The sequence below is a fragment of the Amphiura filiformis genome, chromosome 1 (genome assembly GCF_039555335.1).
Source record: "Amphiura filiformis chromosome 1, Afil_fr2py, whole genome shotgun sequence".
In the NCBI taxonomy this organism is placed as follows: domain Eukaryota; kingdom Metazoa; phylum Echinodermata; class Ophiuroidea; order Amphilepidida; family Amphiuridae; genus Amphiura; species Amphiura filiformis.
In genome coordinates this window covers 46,987,262-47,009,088 of record NC_092628.1, presented here as the reverse complement: position 1 = coordinate 47,009,088, position 21,827 = coordinate 46,987,262, and the positions used below count along the sequence as shown (strand labels likewise).

Sequence of the window (21,827 nt, the reverse complement as noted above, 5' to 3'; positions counted from 1 at the left end):
GGTCTGAATTTGATGCAATTTGGTTACATTTCCTCACTGATTAATCAAAAGTTTAGCAATAATTGTGAGTGATTGGTTTAAATTTAGCATAACTTAATCAATTTATGATGCGATTAATATCAATTTGGTCGACTTTGAGGTTTAGTGGTAATTATATATATTATGTCCATGATGACATACTAATTCGCTGCTTCATGTTTAACCATGTTGGTCATGAATAAAATTATGTACTGAATCCAAATCATAAAAAAAGTATATACGAAAATGACACACACGGGTCAATGCCCATATGGGTGCCGGAACCTAACCCAGTATGGGCAAAAAAAATTAAATTCGTCCAAGATGCCATTAAACACGAATGTTTGGCATATTTGGGTGCAATTTGACCAAGCTGGAAAGTTGCACGTACTTCGTTGGTGAGAATATTGCTTGTGACTCTTGTACATGATATTCTTACATTAATATAGTACATCGAACTTTGGCATGATGGGGAAGAAATCCCGGGAAGCACACCGTGACTGTTTATGTAATTGTGTATAGAAGTGGGCTATGATTTCAGCTATGTATAGATAGCGTTTATCGCTGGTCCAATATCGCAACTTATTTTTTAGTCTTCTGGAAGGACTAGTCCAGCAGTAGACTATGCCATAGTCGATTTTTGATAAATAATATTATTGAATCATGATGAACGCATTCAGTTGAACTCGAAATTATATAATGATTTTTGTTACATCAAAATACTAGTAAATGGTTATTAAAAAGTTTATATAATTAGTGACAGTAAAAGTAAAGTATAAGTAGGCTTATTATAATATTGAATGCAACAAACATATGGCATAATTATAATGGCTCACTTCAATACTGAACAATTCTGATTTTAGAATCTACCATTTTCGCGCCAGTCCGAGCAAAATACCCAAATCTGGAAGCTAACAAACAGAGGGAGTACGGTAACTGAAAAGATTAGATGTGAAAATCTATCAAATATGCACAAATTGATACAAATCAGATTTGTATGCTTAAGGTGGTACGAAAGGCAAAATCAAGTTGCTCTGATTGAGATTAAAATAGACTTGTTGCAGAGAGATATATGCAAAATAATCTTAATTCCAAAATTTGAGCCAAATCGGACAAACGATTTTTGAGATATTGCTGTTGAAAGATTCTTTGTATTCTATTGTTTTTGCCAATATATTGATGAAGTTAATGAGGAAAATTGGCAAAATGTGCTCATTAATATTAATTTTTGCCAATATTTTGCCAATATTTTATGAATAAACCTTCATACTACTTTTACCTTTAAAATTTTGACCTGAAACTTTGCCAATGTGTCTCTATGACCTAAACCTTTAACATGATTTTTCCGCCCATCTAATTTGCATATTTGCATAATTAATTAGCTTTAAGTATAATGCTAATTAATTATGCAAATATGCAAATTAGATGTGCGGGAAAATCACATGTTAATGTTTTAGGCCATAGAAACACATTGGCAAAGTTTCATGTCAAAAGCATATAAAATAAAAGTAGTGTGAAGGTTTATTCATAAGATATTGGTATAATATTGGCAAACATGAATATTCATGAGCACATTTTGCCAATTTTCCTCATTAACTTCATCAATATATTGGCAAAAAACAATAGAATACAAAGAAACTAAAAACATGTATATCTTGACAACCGTATGTCCGATTTCCTTCAAACAAAAACTATTTTGCTCAGTGTATTTAGCTTAACTTATTCCATCTATTCAAATGGTTCTAAATTCAGTTTCTGTTTTTCAGAAACATCGTTTCGAACCCCCTTAAGTGTACTAATAGCCAGAGTATGCACAATGGGCAAGTGGACTACGAAGAAGTCTAGTCCAGCAGGCATAGTTGTTGCAAATTGCCTTGAATCAACGTGATCAATATCTATCAATTCTACTACAGCTAACCAAGTTATGTCTTGTCTGTGGTCCTGTGTCACAACCTGGGGTACCTTTGTGTTACATAGTAAAAATGAAATGTTACAAACATTGTACATACACGTCTCATTTGAAGTGGTTCATCCTCCTGAGCATTTTGACACCTTTTTGTTTTATGGAAATCGGTTAAAAAAATGAGAGAATGCGGGCAAAAACAATCACAAAGTAGGTGGGATTTAACACCACCTCTTTTTTCCACATTTACAATCATTCTGAGCAAATATTAGTCTTTTAAATGTCCTTCTGTATTTATATACTTTGTTTTATGTGTGGGAGTTCATTCAGCCACCCTTGGCACATTTCATGCCAAACGTCATAAGAAAATAATTAAAAATTATTTTAAAACAGGTTAAAAACATGAGTAATATAGAATAAATTAGCCTCAATTTAAGACCTAATTGAATCTTCTAAGTGAAGGAATACTCGTGAGACAGTGTTTTGAAATCCAAGCTGCACATCAAAATGTAACAAAACCACCTTTTTGGGTACCCCAGTATATGACACAGGATCCTGTATGAAATTACTGAACCTTTAAAAATGATACGATCAATCAGTAAATTGATTCTATTTACCGATGTAATTGGTCTTTCGTTGTTGGGTGTTGTACAATATAGCAATTAAAGGTACTTTATGTCGCTACAGGAGTTACTACAATAGATCTATGCCATAAAGGGTAATGTTCCGTAAAAAATCAGAGTCATTAAGACCGCAGTGATTTTTTGACAGATAAGGATAATAGGTTGTAGCAAATCATTTGTAAAATGCTAATTACTTTGCATAATCTATCAGCAGGTAACATTGACTGGTTATTGTACGATGAGGAAATACGGCAAGAAAGGAACTACAAAGCTTTGCACTTTCAAAACATCTGTCATATTACAACACTGTATATCCAGAAATTCCAAGAAACAAAAGGCATTACATGCAGCAAGAATAAAAATAGTACATCTTGAATATACTGACTGTATCTGTCTGCCTAAATGCATTGCATGATGAAATCTAAAATCTCCCCTGCAAAACCTAATTTTATTCATTATTATTAAGTAAATAATAATAAAAAAAGAAAACTTTAATTTCAACTTTTGTTTGAAAACATTCAGAATCTGTGCAGCGTATTTTGGTGATTTGACAGCACAGACGCACCTGAAACATCACATTTTCCCTGGCACATATTACGGTGTTGAGTGTTTGGAACGCTGTTTCAAAGGGTATCAGAGAAATTAAGAATTTTGTACTTGCTAAATGAAGAATGCACTAGTTTAACCCTGTATAGCCGCGCGCGCCAAGTATTAAATTTCTCTTTTCACTCGTGTTCTTTCAATGAATACAGCACCATGTAAATTCACACCATTGTAACGCCTGGAGGAAGAACGAGGTGATGGATTCGCCCTACCTGACGATGACTACTGGTATTTGTCCTGCTAAATAGTCGCAATTATATTACGAAGTTCATCAACCTGTATTCGTCAACTAGATCAAAACATTATTGATCTCGTGTTAGGAGTAAGAGTTTGATACCCAATAAACCATAGGTTATTCCTGAGCACGTGGTAGGTGGTAGATAGTTCAATTAAAAGAACTGTGGCTTCTGGAGATTGGTCATCTAATGCATCGCTTATATTCGATCATAATTTTGATGTAAAAGAAGATCATACCGTAGGCTATGTAGTAAAGCCTCGGGGTAAATTAGCTATTTGGGTCGAGCAAACTGGAGTCTATCAATTAAGCCTGTTGTATGGTACATACACGTACTACCACATTTTTGTGCGTTTTTCTTAAATGCAAGATAGAGGCGGCAGAATTAGGCTATAATTACCGGTGTCTCTGCTCCATTATACTTTCTTCAATTTAACACTTCACAATTTATAGCGATTTTGACTAAGATTTTGTACTAAGATAATTCTTCTGAAGAATTCCGATATCTTTATTAAAATTATTTAATGAAAAGACGAGTTTGTAGTATCGGCTCAATATTTACGAGCACGCATAGATTTGGTTAGGGACAAAAAACTCACGGTGGCAAAGTATGGATTACGGGGACAGGGGGCTTTCTTAATGCTTATGATTCCTGATATTGTGATAGAATTTCTCGACAGATATATTGAGTTACAAATATATTAAAATATACTGATACAATAATATTAGCAGGAAAAATACGATGTTGCAATCGTATTTGGAATACTCAATGAGATGGTATTAATTTATATGGACTGCCATCATGCAATTAGAATGAAAATTAGATTAACAGTACTTTTTTCTGTAAAATATACGAAAAGCGTGTTAGCAGCAAAATGATCGATACGGTATATTCATTGAAATGAATAAAAATAATAACGTTAGTGAGAAAAACCATTAGAAATTGCTTTCACGTTTGCGACAGGTGTATTAATATCTAAGTAAATTGTATATTCCTGTAAAATTATAAATGTGTTAAGATATACCGTACAAAGATAAAAGTATTATATTTGATTGAGATGGTATTTGATGTAACAAGATGTACAAACGGAAGCCATTTTGTCAACATAAAGCATCATAAGACTGACAAATGAATGCAATAAATGCATATAAAACAACGAATTCTTTTGAATGTCACACGTGCATTGAACGTGTCTGTATATTATGAATATGTTGCCACGCTTACTGATTTAATTGCAGCAAAAGATTATTTTGTGAGAAGTAAAAGATTAAATCGTGTCTGAGATTAAATGATAAAGACTGTCATAATTCGAGTGATAAATGAATGCGTTAATAAGCCACAAAGCAAATAAAGTATTCCCTCTTTGTATGTATAATATTGAATTTATACAGGTTTATTACTAAACTTGGTAATGCTACTACTATATTGAAGTAATAATCTTTTATCATGGGAGAACAAGTAATATCATATACTTGATACTGTATCCCATTATTCGAGAGTCTGATGTATAGTTACAGTAATACTGACAGGAAGTAAATGAATATTCATACAGGTAAAAACTATACAGTCGAATTTCATTATCTATTTCATTATTTACTTTACTTTACTTTACTTTACTTTACTTTACTTTACTTTACTTTACTTTACTTTACTTTACTTTACTTTACTTTACTTTACTTTACTTTACTTTACTTTAGACTTTCCAGAATAGAAGTCGTTACTCTGAGTCAGATGACATGGTGGAGAAAATTTGGCTGGACAACCATCTACTCGGAATGGAAGTATTTACATTCCATGGTGTCAACAGCCAAACTATCCCAGAGTCTGCCTGTACTATCATAGATAGTGCTCAACTGCATAGCAGGAAAGTAATAACAACATTATATTCATAGTTAGACTACCTTATACGCTCTCCCTTCTTGGGATTGAGCACTCTATTCAAAAGGTAGTCTAACTATGAATATATGTTGTTGTTTTTTCTTTCTTTCTTTCTTTCTTTCTTTCTTTCTTTCTTTCTTTCTTTCTTTCTTTCTTTCTTTCTTTTTTCTTTCTTTCTTTCTTTCTTTCTTTCTTTCTTTCTTTCTTTCTTTCTTTCTTTCTTTCTTTCTTTCTTTCTTTCTTTCTTTATTTATTTATTTATTTATTTATTTATTTATTTATTTATTTATTTATTTATTTATATATTCATTTATTTATTTATTTATTTATTAAATAAAAAAAATGACGAAGAGGACTGCACTCCAGCGTACTGTTTGTCATCAGTGTCACAAATGCATGATTATGTAAAACTAGCTTGATGCCTACTTCATGACATAGATATTATGAAAGTAATAGGATAATTTGGATGCTATAGCAGAGGACCAAAGCTTATGTCTTGTATATTTTGTTACAGACATGTGTTCTACAAGTTTACGGACATTAAGGCTGAGGTCCATCTTATAATTGCTAATAAAATGAGATGTATAAATGAAAAGTAAAACACCGTTTCGGTTATTGTTCTGCTCAAGGTCATAAAGTATTTTTTCACTAACTATTTGTGATCAGTCACATCAAAGGGGGATACCTTGCAGGAAACACCAAATTTGAGATGATACGTTAATGTTCAGTAGAATATTATCAGGTTATTTTTATTTTGAGATATCACTTGACAAAATTGACCAAGACATTCAGATCTTATAAGTATAAGTGAATATGAATATGACATTTAAGTATGATAAGTGAATATGAATATGACATTTAAGTATGATAAGTGAATATGAATATGACATTTAAGTATGATAAGTGAATATGAATATGACATTTAAGTATGATAAGTGAATATGAATATGACATTTAAGGATGATAAGTGAATATGAATATGACAACACGCTTACAGCAAAAGATTATTTTGTGAAAAGTAAAATATAGCATTGTAAGATTAAAAGATAAAAATTGCTGTCATTCGAATGATAAATTAATGCATTAATAAGCCACCAAGCATTAAAATATTCCTACACTGTATGTATAATACATTGAAAGCAATGGTAAATCTTTTGTCATGGGAGAACAAGTAATATTATACTTGATACTGTATCCCATACAAACTGACACAAAGTAAATGAATATTCATTCAGGTGATAACTATACAAGTGAATTTCAATTATTCAGTTATTTATTTAGAATATTGAACAATTAACCTATTTAAAATTAAAATTTACAAAATAATATAATAACATTAGCAGGAAAAATAAGATGCTACAATCGTATTAATACAATTTATATATTGGAATACTCATTTAGATAGCTGGTGTTGAATTTGTTATCATCAGTGTACCATATGGATAAATGCCATGGACGACTTGCATATAATCCCTACTTTCATGACATAGGCATTATGAAAGTTATTGGATAATTTGGATACCCATATAAACAATATTATATATAGACACTAGACAAGTGACCAAAACTCGTGGCTCGTAGTTGTTGCCAGAAACGGGGCCTGCAAGTTTACAGACATGGGGCTGATGCCCCACACGTATTTGCATAATTGCTAATATAGTTAGTATAAACTCGCCGTTTCGCACAGGGGTCATTGTTCTGCTCAAGGTCATTAAATAATTAGTTGTGTTGTTGTGTACAATATTGATAGCATAGCAATTATCCTGATTGTCGATAAGCATGGAATAATTGTTCACAAAAAACAGTCACTAAAATATTAGAGATAAGCTTAAGATATGCTTAAAATCGCCATTATTTACAAACAAATAACTGCATCCGTCTTCTATTATCATTTGTAAGTGGTGCAGATTATCTTTCCATTACAATACCAATATTCTGGTGATGCGTAGTATGTGGTAATATTTGGGTGTTTCTGAACCTAATATTTTGACTTTATTGATGTGTTGCTTTGTCGACCTCGGACCTTGAAATTTGAAGATTGTCGACAATGTAAATCCTACTCGCCAACAGCCCTATCAAATGGAGACTTTGCAATTGAAATTAAATTTGAGATAATACGTTTATATTAAGTAGAATTTGATCAGCTTCATTTTGAGACACAGGCAGTGACCACAGATTAGTGACCACAGATTAGTAAGACCTAAGATTCACATTAACATGAAACTGGAAAGACCCAAGCTAATGCGCAAGAAGAGAGCCAATTTGAACAAGCTACATCAACATTCACTAGAGTTCCAGTTAGCCCTACAGAACAAGTTTGATGCACTGAAAGATACAATGAAGGAGTGTGATCTTACTGAAAAGCCATAGCAGAAACAATCAATAGCTGTGACAGGGAAGTAGCTGGAAATGAAGTGAAAAAGAAGGGAGACAAACTCTCATAAACCACTGTAAAACTTCTCAAGAAGAGGCGGGAAATGAAACAGCAAACCAACATTCAGAAAATGGAGTACTCGGAAGTATGTAAAACCATCAGGAAACGAATGAAGGCAGATCTAAGAGAACACTTTAATAGGAGCTCACAGATGGTTGCCCTGCAAGATGAGGATGGGAAGTAATAAAAGACCGACCGGGATGGAATTGCATCCAGAGGTGAACATTTTTACCAAGACCTCTACAGTAGCAAGATTCCAGTAGAAGGCCCACATTTAGTCTCAACCAGCGATCCCAACATACCACCCATCAACGCAGATCTGCCCTTAAGGATATGAAGAAAGGAAAGGCACCAGGAGAGGATGAGATACTGACTGACGTGTTGAAGGAGGGAGGTGAAGTAAGCTAGCTGATCTCTGCACACAGTGTATCCGAGAAGGCAAAATGACAATTGGAGTAATGCCATTATCATCCTTCTTTATAAGAAAGGCTACATCATAGATCTGGGAAACTATGGTCCAATCAGTCTTCTATCCAATGTTTATAAGCTTTTCACCAAAATCATAACCAATAGGCTCACTGCTACCATGAACTTCAACCAGCCCCGACAACAAGCCGGATTTAGAAGCGGATTCTCTACCACATATCACCTATATGTAGTTTAATCATAGAGAAAGCAAATGAAATATCAGGAACCATTGTGTTTGATTTTCATAGACTATGAGAAGGTTTCGACAGCATTGAAATTCCAGCTGTACTACAGGCACTGGTTGATCATAATCAAGGACATATACAGCAAAGGAACAGCTACCACCCGGCTACACTCTGAGAGCAACAAAATCAACATTCACCGGGGGGATCGACAGGGAGATACCATATCACCAAAAATGTTTAACGCAGCTCTGGAAGCCATCATACAAAAGCTTGACTGGGAAAAGAAATGGATCAACATCAATGGGGAGAGTATAAGCCACCTGAGATTTGCAGATGATATTATAATCTTTGCAGACAACCCTGATGATCTGGAGTCTATGCTGCAAGCACTCAACAATGGAAGTAAACAAGTGGGGCTGAAGATCAACATGCATGAGCAAGAGCAAAAGTATGTTCAACAGATTTGTTATCACGAAGCAAATCTTCACATTCACCAAACAGCACTAGAAGAAGTTGAAGAATATGTGTACTTGGGTCAAGTTGTCCAAATGAGCTACAACCACTTTGACGACGTTAGAAGAACATGAAGAAGAGTAAGAGCAGGATGGGTGCTTTTGGAAACTTGAATGAGGTGATGCAGAGCAATATGCCATTATGTCTTTGAAAGAAAGTCTACAACCAGTGTGTCCTTCTAGCCATAACATATGGCTCAGAAACTTGGGCCATGACTCAGAAAATGGAGAAGAAGTTGAGAGTGGCTCAACATGTAGGGATTGACGGTTGACCCAAGATAACCTTTGACCTGACCCCTGTAAAATGTTCTAAAATGTTCACCAGATCATTAAGTTTGTTGTCACCAAGTTTGAGCCCCGTACCCCTTACAGATGTCCAGGAAATGCATTTCTAAAATTTGACCTCTGCATGACCTTTGACCTGAGCATTGTGGCGTCACCTTGGAGAGGCCTTCACCTTGCAGTGAGTCGACGATGGCTTAGGATGATGGTGATGGTGATGATGATTTTGAGACAATATGATAACACTGACTGAATTACAGCAAAAGATTGTTTGATGAGAAGAAAAAGGGAGCTTTTAGTGAAATTAAATGGAAAAAAGATTACTATCATTCGAGAGATAAACCATTTATAAAAGAATGCATTAATAAGCCACTCAGCAAATAAATTATTCCTTCGCTGTATGTATAATATTGAATTTATACACTGAGTTTTATTAATAAACTTAGTAATAACACTACTGTAAAAGCGATGGTAAATCGTTTGTCATGGGAGAACAAGTGACATCATATACTTGATACTGGATCATATTATTCTCGAGACTGATGGATAGTTACAGTAATACTGTCATAAATCAAATGAATATTCCTACAGGTGAAAACTATACCGTTGAATTTCATTATTTTTTTTAGAATATCTAAAACATGATAATGTAATATATGTGGAATAACCTGTAATAAACATCTCAAAAAAAGTAACTAACCCCCCTTAAATAATGGCCATTATTCACGAAGGGGCTATTGTATTACAAATCTGTAAAATGCTGTGCAAGCAGAATTTTTTTCTGCGCGTTTTGACACCTCATTTGATACGATAGCGCAGAAAACAATAAAACACCGGTCAATTTAATGTAGTGAGGTCCAGATTTGAAAGTTGCACTTACGTCTAATACAAAAACACTCAGATATCATTATACAGATTTACTTCCATTATACTGAATACAAAATCAATATAATTTACTGCAACCTTCAAATCTTGGGTTACATTGATTTAAATGTACGCCAATATTTAGTCAATTGCTATGAATAATGGTCATTATTTAAGGGGGGTTAGTTCCTTTTTTTGAGATGTTTATAACCATGGCACGGTTGTTTGTCATCAGTGTCACTTAATGATGCTATGGACTACTGGCATATAATGTCTACTTTCATGACATGGGCATCATGAAAGTAATTGGATAATTTGGATACCCATATAAACATGATAATTAAGAACATGTATGGACAGGTAACCAAACTCGTGTTTCGTATTGTTTGTCAAAATTGGGGCCTGCAAGCTTACGGATATTGGGGCTAAGGGCCTGTAGTATTTGTATAATTGCTAATAATATATAAAAATGAAAAGTGATATACCCTTTCAAGCTCACGGGGGTCATTGTCCTGCTCAAGGTCACTAGTTATTGTCCCACAATTTTTCCAGAAAAAAGGAACAATTCAGATATCTAGAAATTAATGTGACAATTCATTAGTTATGAATTGTTGTCATTATCATATTATAATCTGATCTGCTGGAGTTACGTTTTATAATTCCAATAGATCAGATTATAATCTTAAATTCATAGTTATTGATACCTGGATAAATAATAATCTTTACAATCGTACAATTCATTAGTATGTTGTGAAGGTCAACTGGTGAATATTTCAGTTTTAAAAATAAAAATCAACATTCTTTCTAGGAAGGAAAGCAAAAAGCTTTTAGAAACGGCTGACCAGTCCACTGTCACTACAAATGAAGATACAGTATAGACACTGAAACGGTTGACCAGTACACTGTCACTACAAATGAAGATATGGTAGACACTGATATGGTTGACCAGTCCACTGTCACTACAAATGAAGATACACAATAGACACAGTGGCGGATTTTTGTTATCCTTCCATTTACTCTAAAGCATTTTGGTAATCAATATCAATAGCTGAACGAAGTCATCAACGTAAAAGCAAATTGATGACTTTTAGTACGACGTTAGACATAGGCTAGACAAAAAGTCATGAGTCACAGAGCGGTAAACATTGCTAACCGTAGAATCTGTTTACCCTTTATATTGTAAATAATATGCATTAATAATAACTATTGTTGAAACCAAAATATGCTTTTCAATGTAGTTGATTTCTGATAAGAATTTAACATTTGCCACTTGTATGATTTTCCTGGGCTAGTAAGTGGAGAGAGAATTTTAAGAAATAACATTGAAAAGAATTGACATTGTGGCTACTCAGAGTACCAGATATGATAAGTATACGTACACTAACAGCACCGTAAATTCATTTAAACGTATTCTATTCAAAATAATTCATCCATCCATGTCCATACACCGTCAGGATTTGACAGGCAGGGGTGCTGAATTCCCAAAATGTGGACCTTTTCCACACCCTGAAAAGTGAATTTTGTTTTCAGAGGGACTTCCTTTTTTAGATGCAGCACTATTCTTGCTGGAAATCAGTTATTCATTATACTTACTTAAAGAATATGCTTCATAACATTCTCGGCAAAACGAAGATAAAATCTTCTTGTCAAATGCAAGTTAGTAACTATAATTGGACTGAATTATCTAGAACACTACATTTTGAAGAGAATCAAGGTCCATCCGAAATTTTCAGGTATTTTAATGCCCATCAACCATGGGTAAGTCAAACAGAATCTGTAATAAACAAATCATGTTCTATCATATGCTCAGTGCTTGATCGCTGACTGCTATTTGAATCGGTGGAACGGATAGAAAATGAGGCCTTAGGTTCGTAAAATTGGTGTATTTTAAAAACGAAACGGTCAATTTTGACAATTCAAAAAATATATGAGAGCTTTTTTTAAAAATTTTTAATGGACAATCCTGATGAATCTATTTGCGTATATGAGAGCAGTTTGACTGTGCAATTGCATAAATTATTGTGTCATGTTTGGGTTGGGCATTAAAATACCCAAACATGAAAGTTTTCGATGGTACAGTTCTTTCTGGGACACCATGTACACCGTGTATACCTTAAGCTATACACAAATTATTATGTAGTGAGTATCATGACCACTTGCCAAAATGTATCGTTCGTGACGAACACCCTTTACACACAGCTTAAGAGTGATTGTTGTTACCGGTTGTTGTTAGCGATAGCTTTCCACAGATTTAAAGTGTTTTAAGGTGTAACAAAGGTAGTTAAAATCATGCTTTGCAATCTAACTACCATATCGTATATCAATATCAATATTACCTTACCTGTTCGTGACATGTTGGTAGGTAATAACCATTTACTTGTCACCTATACAGTACATGTTCATTGTAGTCTTTGTTAAGCTTACAGAAAAATCCAAATAAGCCCTACCAACATAAATAATGCCAACGTTATATATGTAGATATTGCTAAGCATTAACACAGGTAACAAAGAACCACGCAGCAACTATACCATTGTAAAGTCGAACTTACGAGTAATATGTAACTGGTTAGATTACTAGTATATAGATTATATATATGTTTACCTGGTTTGTGCTATTTGTGTACTTTTGTTAACTTTTCAGTTCATTTTCTAAATTTTTCATTTTATTTCACTATCTATAGAATTACATTATTTGCGACACAATGACCACATTGTCAAACCAGTTAATGCAATTGCTGCTACCCACGTGTTCAATGTTAAGCAAAAGCCAGATTGTAAATGCATAAATACTAAAATGGTGAACTCATACTAATAATTATTTGGAAATGCTATATTACTATTATATTTAAAGTGACAAGACCAAGTAAATGTTGCTTCCGATTTTTGAGTGTTATGCAATACCACACGTATCATATCAGCATCTATATTGTCCTATTATTTAAATAGTGTACCTCATTAGCGCAAGTTTATACTGATAATACTTGACTATCTATGTAAAACAGATAAAGGTTCACAGGTACATTGATAACAGATATCAAAGATTTGTCACTTACCGTATTATTTTCATCATTGTGTAGAGATAGTCGACAGTTCCATACACATATATATATAATATACTATAACTATTCCATTTTTAAATTCAAGATCGGTAGCATTCAGCAACATACGTCTAACCTTACTCAATATAAACAACCAATGGTGCTATCTACAGATGTGTGCTCTTAATAGTCTTATGTTACCAATGCGTAAACACACGATTGTGTTTTTTGGTTTTTAGTGACGGCGGCGTGCTGGTCGTGCTACTGACGTAAGAACAAACTCGATCTGTTCGTGACTGAAGTTCAAATGGTTGGTTAAAATAAGAGATTAATATTGGTGGAACGATATAACCAAGTTTATTATTTGCCCACAGCTAATGGGTAAATTTGTACACAAGTATTCTTAATGCAAAATTCCTATGTCAAAAAATATATTGCATTTTGTCGTTCTGAAATTTTAGATTGTAAATAATTCGATAGCCTCCTATTTAGTGCATTGTTTGCATTCGACACACACATATGGGGTTAATAATAGGTAAGTAGGAGTAAGGAAAATCCCTCGTGTAGGTGATTATCATCGTGCTTAAGCTCAAATGTATATTAATTAAATGTGTAGAATTAAGTTCATTAAGCAACGTCTGCGCTGGTAATTAAATAATACTCTCCGCTTACGAGTACGCACGTACATGTATACAACTTTGGCGCACTTTTCATTAGAATGCTTAAAAATATGCTTTAATATGTATAATATTTTTAAATAATTGAATACCTTCTGCTTACAATGTCAAGGTATGTTGAATCACACGATACAGTATTATTTATTTATGATGGAGCCATCTCACTTCATAAGAATACACATACGTATGCATCTTCTTGAGTGCAGATGCACATAAGGGCTATGCGGTAGTCATGGTCATGATGGTAGTCTTGCATATTTGTTATAATGAAACTTTTTCGAATCAGCGGGTATTAAAAACTTACACCAGTCCCTGCTGCTGGTAATTGTGTGGTATATAATACCCTAAGGCAATACTGCTCAGTGTGGGTAAAAATAAAACGAAAAAAGAAAGAAAAAAACCGACAACATTTGTTCGAATTAAGGCTATCTTTGAAATATTATGATATCTATGTAAGAGATCGGTTAAAATTGAGCTACATGTACAATGATGTAGGAGTTTCCAAATTAGACCACCACTTGTTCACCCCCATAACATGCTTAAATTGCATTTTGTTTTCTGTTTTCTTGCCCTCATCTGTGGACATGTCAGCTCATGTTAGTGCAGTTGTGTAAAATTTAACGTGTAGTTGATGCCAACAGACGGATTTTACCGGAGACCTGAGAACATTGTAAACCTTAAGTAAGAACCACTGAAACAATGCTGGACCTGTTACTTTTCTGATTATTTTTTATGAAGATTATAGATTGATCACAATAATTTGACATTTTGAAAATTCAGACATCTTTGGATTCAGTGTTGTGAACTTGGCATCCTGAGCGTAGAAAAGGCTAATGTATTCCCTATGGTATAGAAAGTACGAAAGGCCCCGGGTGGATTTGAACGAAATCATAGAGCGTGAAAGATGAATCGGTCAGATAGAATTGATATGAATTAAAATATGAATTCGTGCATTATTACTTATCATATTTGAATCTGTCATGACTATTGGATGTTTGTTAAGAAATCGGGGTTTAACTATTAAATATATATATTTCGAATAAGTTAAGAGTAACTAGTTTTGTGTAAGATATTAACATTACTTACCCTATTAGCGGTGCCATTTATATGAAATGAATCTTATCAGAAAAAAAGATAAAAAATGTATTCAGCAAATCATATGTTTTACTGAATGTAGTATACTAATTGGTATAATTATTTTTCCAAATATCATTGTCTTCAATCTTAAAAGTTAACAACACATCTAGATTTATTCATAAAGTGTTACACAAGCTCGAACATTTTATGAAAAACATAATCGATGATAATAAAAGTGTCCAAGCTCCTGACCAGTGTAAAAACCCAAACACTAGTATAAACATTTAGTAATTGCCGGTATTTAGTTACTGCACAAATCTAGCCAGTTGGCGCCTGGCCAACAATGTTAGACCTTTAACTTCAACTTGAATAGGTCTTCCCGTATGTTCAAGCCATCGCAGACCAATAGCATGCACTGTAAAAATGATCGTAAATTAACGGACGCCCCGCATTTCGAAATTTCCCGTAATTTTACGGGAACCAGTCGTAAGCAAAACAGCTTTTTGTGATTTGAACCACCTACCTGCCACCACACCCACCCCACATCTACATGTAATACTACTAACACATGTGTATCATTAACTCCCACTTAATCCTGCTTAAAACACACTGAAAGTAAAATTTAAATTCCCTAATTTTACTTGTCCCTGTAAAAGTACGGGGAAACCACTGGCAGCAAATTTTCTGGTTATCCCGTAATTAAACCAAATTACGGGATAACCGGAAAATTTGGGTTTGTAGTATTACATGTAGGTGTGTGGGTGGGTGTAGAGGAAGGTAGGTGGTTCTAATCACAAAAGGCTGTTTTGCTTACGGCTGGTTCCCGTGAAATAACGGGAAATTTCGAAATACGGGCGTCCGTTAAATGTGCGGCCATTTTGTACAGTGTGCTAGCATATAAAGTGTTAAAAGACTACCGTCTAATTGATTATAAATAATTCATTTCATCATATTTGGACGAGATGACCAACCAATTCCGTATGATAACAAAACTAAACCCTAATCTTCAAGTGCTCGTCTTGGTAAGCTCCCGACTGACCATCTCCCTCTGGGCAACTTACATCATAAAGGCGCATTAGTCAGTCCTCGGATGCTGTGGATGTGCTCTTACTGGATTTCAATTTGAGGTGCGTTTAATCTATCTGATGGAGACAGTATAAGTATTAAAGTATTTTGAGAAAAAAAAATCCTATATAAGGCTAAAAAATAATGCTATATCTCAACACGAATTCGGATTGTGTGTGGTTTTTTTGTAAGATTTTCTTTGTTTAATATTTTTGTAAAATTTAAATTAAGATGTAGCCAGTAATTTTCGAGTGTTCAAAAATGCATAGCATAAAATTATGGTTCCTATTTACACATTTGAAGTACATATATCAATTTTTCAAACGTAAACAATGCGAGTATCGAATCAAGTACATTTTATTCAAAATATGTCTCAGAATTTAATGATTTTACGGTAAAAATACTATAAGAAAAATGATGCGAGCGGGGCTTATTGCATTTTTTAGCCTAAATAAGTTACGCTTGTGTGTAAGTTCAAATTTTTTCATTCCTTTACATTTTGCTCCTCCATTCCTTCTCAATAATTAATGATGTGATTGACTTTCGTGAAATGACAAACCTGTCTGCATCTATACGACCGGTGTATCCAATCTCGTCAAAAACATCTATCCATCAAAAATGTTACAACAGCCAAGCTTCAAGTTTACAGGAATAGTAATTTGGAGCATCTGCAATAATGTAATCAATATAATCTTATTAGTACGACGTCCAACTCGCGATTTGACCGTTAAAGGTCAAGTTTTTACGATGCGAACTTCGCATTGACGAACTGAGCCCTCGTGGGTATCAAGATCGATATATTTTCGCGCGTCATAAGCGGGTTTACTTCTCTAATCGATTCTAAAAGGTCAGATTGATTGTTTTAAACCGGGTTTGTTTTAAAATAAACCTAGTTATAGGAACTTTCTTAATATATATCTGGGATTAACCTTGCTAATCCGGTTAGGAAAATATCATCCCCAGCAGCGGCGTCCTTGACTGTACTGGTAAGTGGTATTTTACGATTGTTTACGCTAAGTTGATTAGAATATTTCTTGTCTTATCCCTGTGAGCCTAAATTACATGCATGCATTTGTTTCATTAGTATTTTAGGCAACTTTTGATTGTAAAACCGTTAATGAGCAAGATACGGATTGTAGAGAAAAAGTGTCTCAAAATTGGAGCAAAATTCGGCACACGTGCATGACATGTATGCGCTTGCGATATGCTCTTTCACATGTGTTGTCAGTGCACGAATATGGCGATTCGCCGAACAACGATTGTACTGTAACATGATTGGTAAGCTTATACATGTATTAAATAGCCATAAACTCACTGCTGCATTACATCAGGTATTGTCATGATTGTTTATTCGTAATTTACAATGCTGATCCTGATGGCCATTATGTCAATTTTTCGATAATTCTGTCGGGTCAATGACAAGTTCTGAATGTCGAATGTCAATCAAACTCAAACAAATTCAACATATTTATACCAATTCATGAATTACCATGTCCATGTATTATGATACGAGACAAGATCCCAGCATAGCATTCAGCTGCTATGACCTAAATCCTAATTTTACTGACTTTTCATTTGGTTTGCTCTTGCCGTCTTGGACTTCATGACTTGGTACAATATTCGAGAAATCTACAATGTATCTACATGTACTGTCAAGTGACGTGTGTACAACTCCTGTTACTTTCGTATTCGGTGACCGTTTGTAATACAAGTAGACAATTCAATTCATTCAATCGTCACCAATTTTCAAATATATTAAATTTAAAACAATTCTTTGTGAAGTTATCGAAATAACGTTTTTGACTGTTTTAATTATGTTTTCATTATAAATGTCACAAAGTATTAAAGGCCTATTCAGTGATCCCAGCGAAAGTGTAAAAAAAATTAAAATTGTTTATAAATTGCTTTAAAAGTGAAGGATAAGGCATTCAAATTGTCATTTGGTATTTTTGAAATGAAAAATTTTGCAAAAAACAAAAAGCAAACAGCAATATTGAAGAAGTTGAAGCCCCATTCAAATACATGTAGCTAATTTCTGTACTGAGAGTACAGAAATTACAGATTCATGTAAATGCCTTTATTTTGTCGTAAATACACAGCTTTCGGCTGAACCACTAGCAGGCTATGTCACTATGTCAGCACATCTATGACAATGACAAAGGTACCAAAATCTGAATTTTGATGATTTTTACTATCGTCCGGCAGTGTTTACTCAGAGGCCGTATGTCTCAATTTTGGCCCAGTGAAAATTATTTTTGGCCCACACAAATTTGCAGTGCTGTATTACAATTAGTCAATTTGGGGAATTACCGAGCCAAAATTGGGCCAATTTGTCAAGAAAATGTTTCATTTGGCGCACCCAATTTCCAGAGAGAGTGAACACTGTCGTCCGGATGAGCAAATCACTGAATAGGCCTTTAATATTGATAATTTACAACCTGTTTAACCTCTCCATATATTCATACATTGCTCACCTGTGTTTTCATATCATATTTTGTTATGAAAAATGATTATAATTTATGGAGCAACAATTTCTTTTATTCCGGTTGAACTTCAGTAATAATGTAGTTTAACAACTTCTCGGTTGGACTAATTGAAGAGGGCGTGTTGGTTACTTTGCCGTCGCATTCAAGTGTGCTTCATTTTTATTCTAAAATGCTATTTTGGTCGCGTGTATCAGATGAAATTGATACACAACTTGCTGGCGCAAGTTATCAACGTACACTGTATGTATGGCTACTGACGCAAGTTATGGTTACCGATGCATACCAACGCAAACATTTTTTTATTTTTTATTTCGTTCCTAATTTTTGTTTCTTGCGCCAACAATTTTTTTCTTGACAACTTTTAGTTAAAGGGAGTCCGGGCAATCATAACATTCAGGGCTCCCACGGTCCTTGAAAGTCCTTGAATTTGAAAACGCCTTTTCAAGGCCTTTAAAGTCCTGGAAAACTGCACACAGTCCTTGAAAGTCCTTGCAAATTGGAATTTAAAATATAATTTTGACAAAATTTGGGGAGGAGCTGTCACTTTGTTAATATGTGCCGCATGGAGAGCGATCATGATTTTTGTGTTGTGGTAAGTCCTTGAAAATCGTGCTTTTGGACCTTGAAAGTCCTTGAATTTTAAAAAGGTGCTGGAACCCTGAACATTATTCCTATGTTACAAAAACAATTATCAAGCACGAATCACATGGTTTTATTTAAAACAAACTCAAATTGACCATAAAAACGAATAAAAACAGTCGGCTCTCATCAACACACGATATTCAAAATTCCCGCGCCGAAATTGTGTAAGTGCAATGACGTAATGGTTATTTGTGTCGTCAGCCTTCATTGTATTTAACTGGGACGTCATTGCACTCGACAATTTCGGCGCCCGGCAGCTCAACTTCTTTATTAGGCAAAACATTTTTTTTGTTGTGTTGCCCTCAAGTGGGAAAAATTGAAATTTGGGTCGGTCGGTCGATTATCCTTTTTTTTTTTTTTTCTTTTTTTTGTTTTTAAAAATCCCCACATATTAAATAATTCTTTTTCCATTAGGGAGATTTGTCAATTTTGACTAATCTGGATACTTGTTAGATTATCAATTTAAGACTAGTCTTTCAATAAAATATTAATTCTGTAACTTTATTAAATTTAGGCCTGTTTTTGGTTCTTTTTGCCCAATTTCACACGCATTGTCAGTTTGTTTTTAGGAAAGTGCAGTCTCATGCCTGATGTATGTAGCCAAATGTTATGAATTTAACAAGTCATCAAGAGGAGCTATAAATCACTCTTGCAAATGCAACTGAAGAGGAGCTGTACTGTAGAAAATGCTGTTCCTGATTGTGCCTGATTAATTTATTTGTTGCATTATGCTTTCAGACTTCAGAGGAACTGTTGTTGAATAACGGGGTGTGCCCAACTGAGAAGTGCCGGAGAAGGTATGTATACTTTACAATGCAATATATTTTTCTAATGTTTGCTGCATGTATACATTGACTGTCAAAATTCTGTCCTGATAATTGATTCACACCAACATTGCAACAGCAACTTGCTTTCTTCAGCTGTTGAAATTTAAAATATAAAACTGCATTAAATTGTGTTTTGTTATATTGCGCAAGTCCATATAATACTGAAAACTTTTCATGCAAGTATGATATTGTAATGTAATTTGAAATATTGTAATGTAATTTGTGTAAGGTAAGTATGTAAAGTAAGGTAATGTAAATATTGTAAGGTAAATTGTAGGTCAAGACTTCTACTAATGCACAGCTGTTTCAATTTAAATTACCTTTAAATCATGGCACCAAAATCTTCCTGTGACAAAAGCCACCCCGACCGCCCTGGTCGTGGACCATGTGCAGTGTGCCATAAACAAAACCTCCCATCAAAGTACTGGCACATTATTCAAAGTGATGGCCTGCCACATCATACCAGACTTGTGAATAACTTGACCAAAAGGGAATTGGGCCAACTGATTGTGTTTGTACTAGGTGCAAAATTCACTTGTCTAATCAAGAATTTGAATCAAGTGGTGAGCCCAAACCTAAGCAAAAGAAGCCAAATAAGCATTGATTTGTGGAAGCCCCACAAGAAACAAACTGGGAAGTTGGTATGCATGGAGAAAAATGTATCACTGTTAAAAAATAAAAGGTGCAAGGTACTATATTAACCATCTATCTCTGTTTTGTTTTTGTCTTGCAGATGGAAAGGTTTGTACATATGGAGTTCATTTGACTCAACACAATTTAAGGCATAGTGCCATGCTTACAACCTACACATTCGTGGAAACTCATGTTGTGAAGCTGGAGGAATACTGCCTTCCTTTTTATTGATTTGATTTACGGTGGCATGATGACCAATGCTTGCAACCAATGACGTGTGGTGTGAAGCTGGATCAAATGTGCCACCTTTTATTTGATTCACAATGGTATAAACTATGCCCAATGCTTGCAACCAATAAAGTGATGTGAAGCTTGAGATACAACTATGCCACCTTATTATACTAACCAGTGATTGGAAAATAGCTGCCACACTAGTGAGATGTTTGCAACCAATCACCAATGGTGTGAAGCTGGATACAAATATATCATGATCAAGGAATATGAGTCTAAAGTTAATTTTTATTAGTTCCGCAGTCCAGGAAATGCAGATACGCACTGGTGAATTGCGATCGCGTAGAAGGGACAACTTGACAAGGTCGTCTACTATGCGCCGCGCCAACAACCAATGGGTAAACCGACTTGTCAAATAAAAAGTAATTGTTAAATTTATTGTTTGTCTTTCAAAATTTATTTAGTGATAATTACAAATATTTATTATTATTTTTGTGTATAATGTACTTTATGAGATTATATACCGTACTGACTCAGGTATAGTCCCACCCCGTTTTGGGGTGAACATTTTTCAAAATTGGGGTGGGACTATACTCGAATTTCGATTTTTTTTTTTTTTTTCCGGTTTTGAGTGTCCTGGACCTAAACCTAAATGGTAAGATCATTAATGGTTGATTAAAAAAAAAAAATTTAAAATTTAAAATTTTTAATTGTAGGCCTATGTGTTTTGAATAAATTTGTATACAAATTCAATGCATTTTAATTCATAATAGAGTATGACATGAGTACAAATTTATTCAAAACATATAGGCCTAAATTTTTTTTTAATCAACCATGAATGATCCTAACATTTAGCTCCAGGTCCAGGTACACTCCAAAACCGAAAATATTTCTCAGAATTTTTGAAACTTTGGGGTGGGACTTTACTCGAAGGTGGGACTATACTCGCGTCAGTACGGTAATTTATGTTGCAAAATACAGGAAACTTGTTAACACGAAATTGCTGGGGCTAATGAATTAAGTTTGTGGCATCATGAGTTTATTTATAAACTTGAGACTCTAAAATCACTGTTATCAGACATTTTGGTTAAGAGTGTGTTAACAAGTTTCCACTGTATAAAAACTTTTCAGATCTATTGTTTTAT

General features: G+C 34.2%; 1 protein-coding gene and 1 long non-coding RNA gene across 2 annotated transcripts in view; one reads left to right on the top strand and one right to left on the bottom strand.

Moving 5' to 3' along the window:
• The window catches only part of LOC140147964 (Golgi-associated kinase 1B-like), a 67,430-nt gene extending 54,147 nt beyond the window's left edge, over positions 1 to 13,283 (bottom strand). The window contains 1 exon segment of the mRNA XM_072169773.1: positions 13,060 to 13,283. The gene's annotated coding sequence lies outside the window, so the exon portion shown is untranslated.
• A 3,281-nt stretch (positions 13,284 to 16,564) lies between these two features.
• LOC140147962 (uncharacterized) lies at positions 16,565 to 21,252 on the top strand. The gene is made up of 3 exons (XR_011858425.1): positions 16,565 to 16,849; positions 19,730 to 19,788; positions 20,552 to 21,252. It is a non-coding gene; the product is annotated as an uncharacterized lncRNA (long non-coding RNA).
• The last annotated feature ends 575 nt before the right edge of the window (positions 21,253 to 21,827 follow it).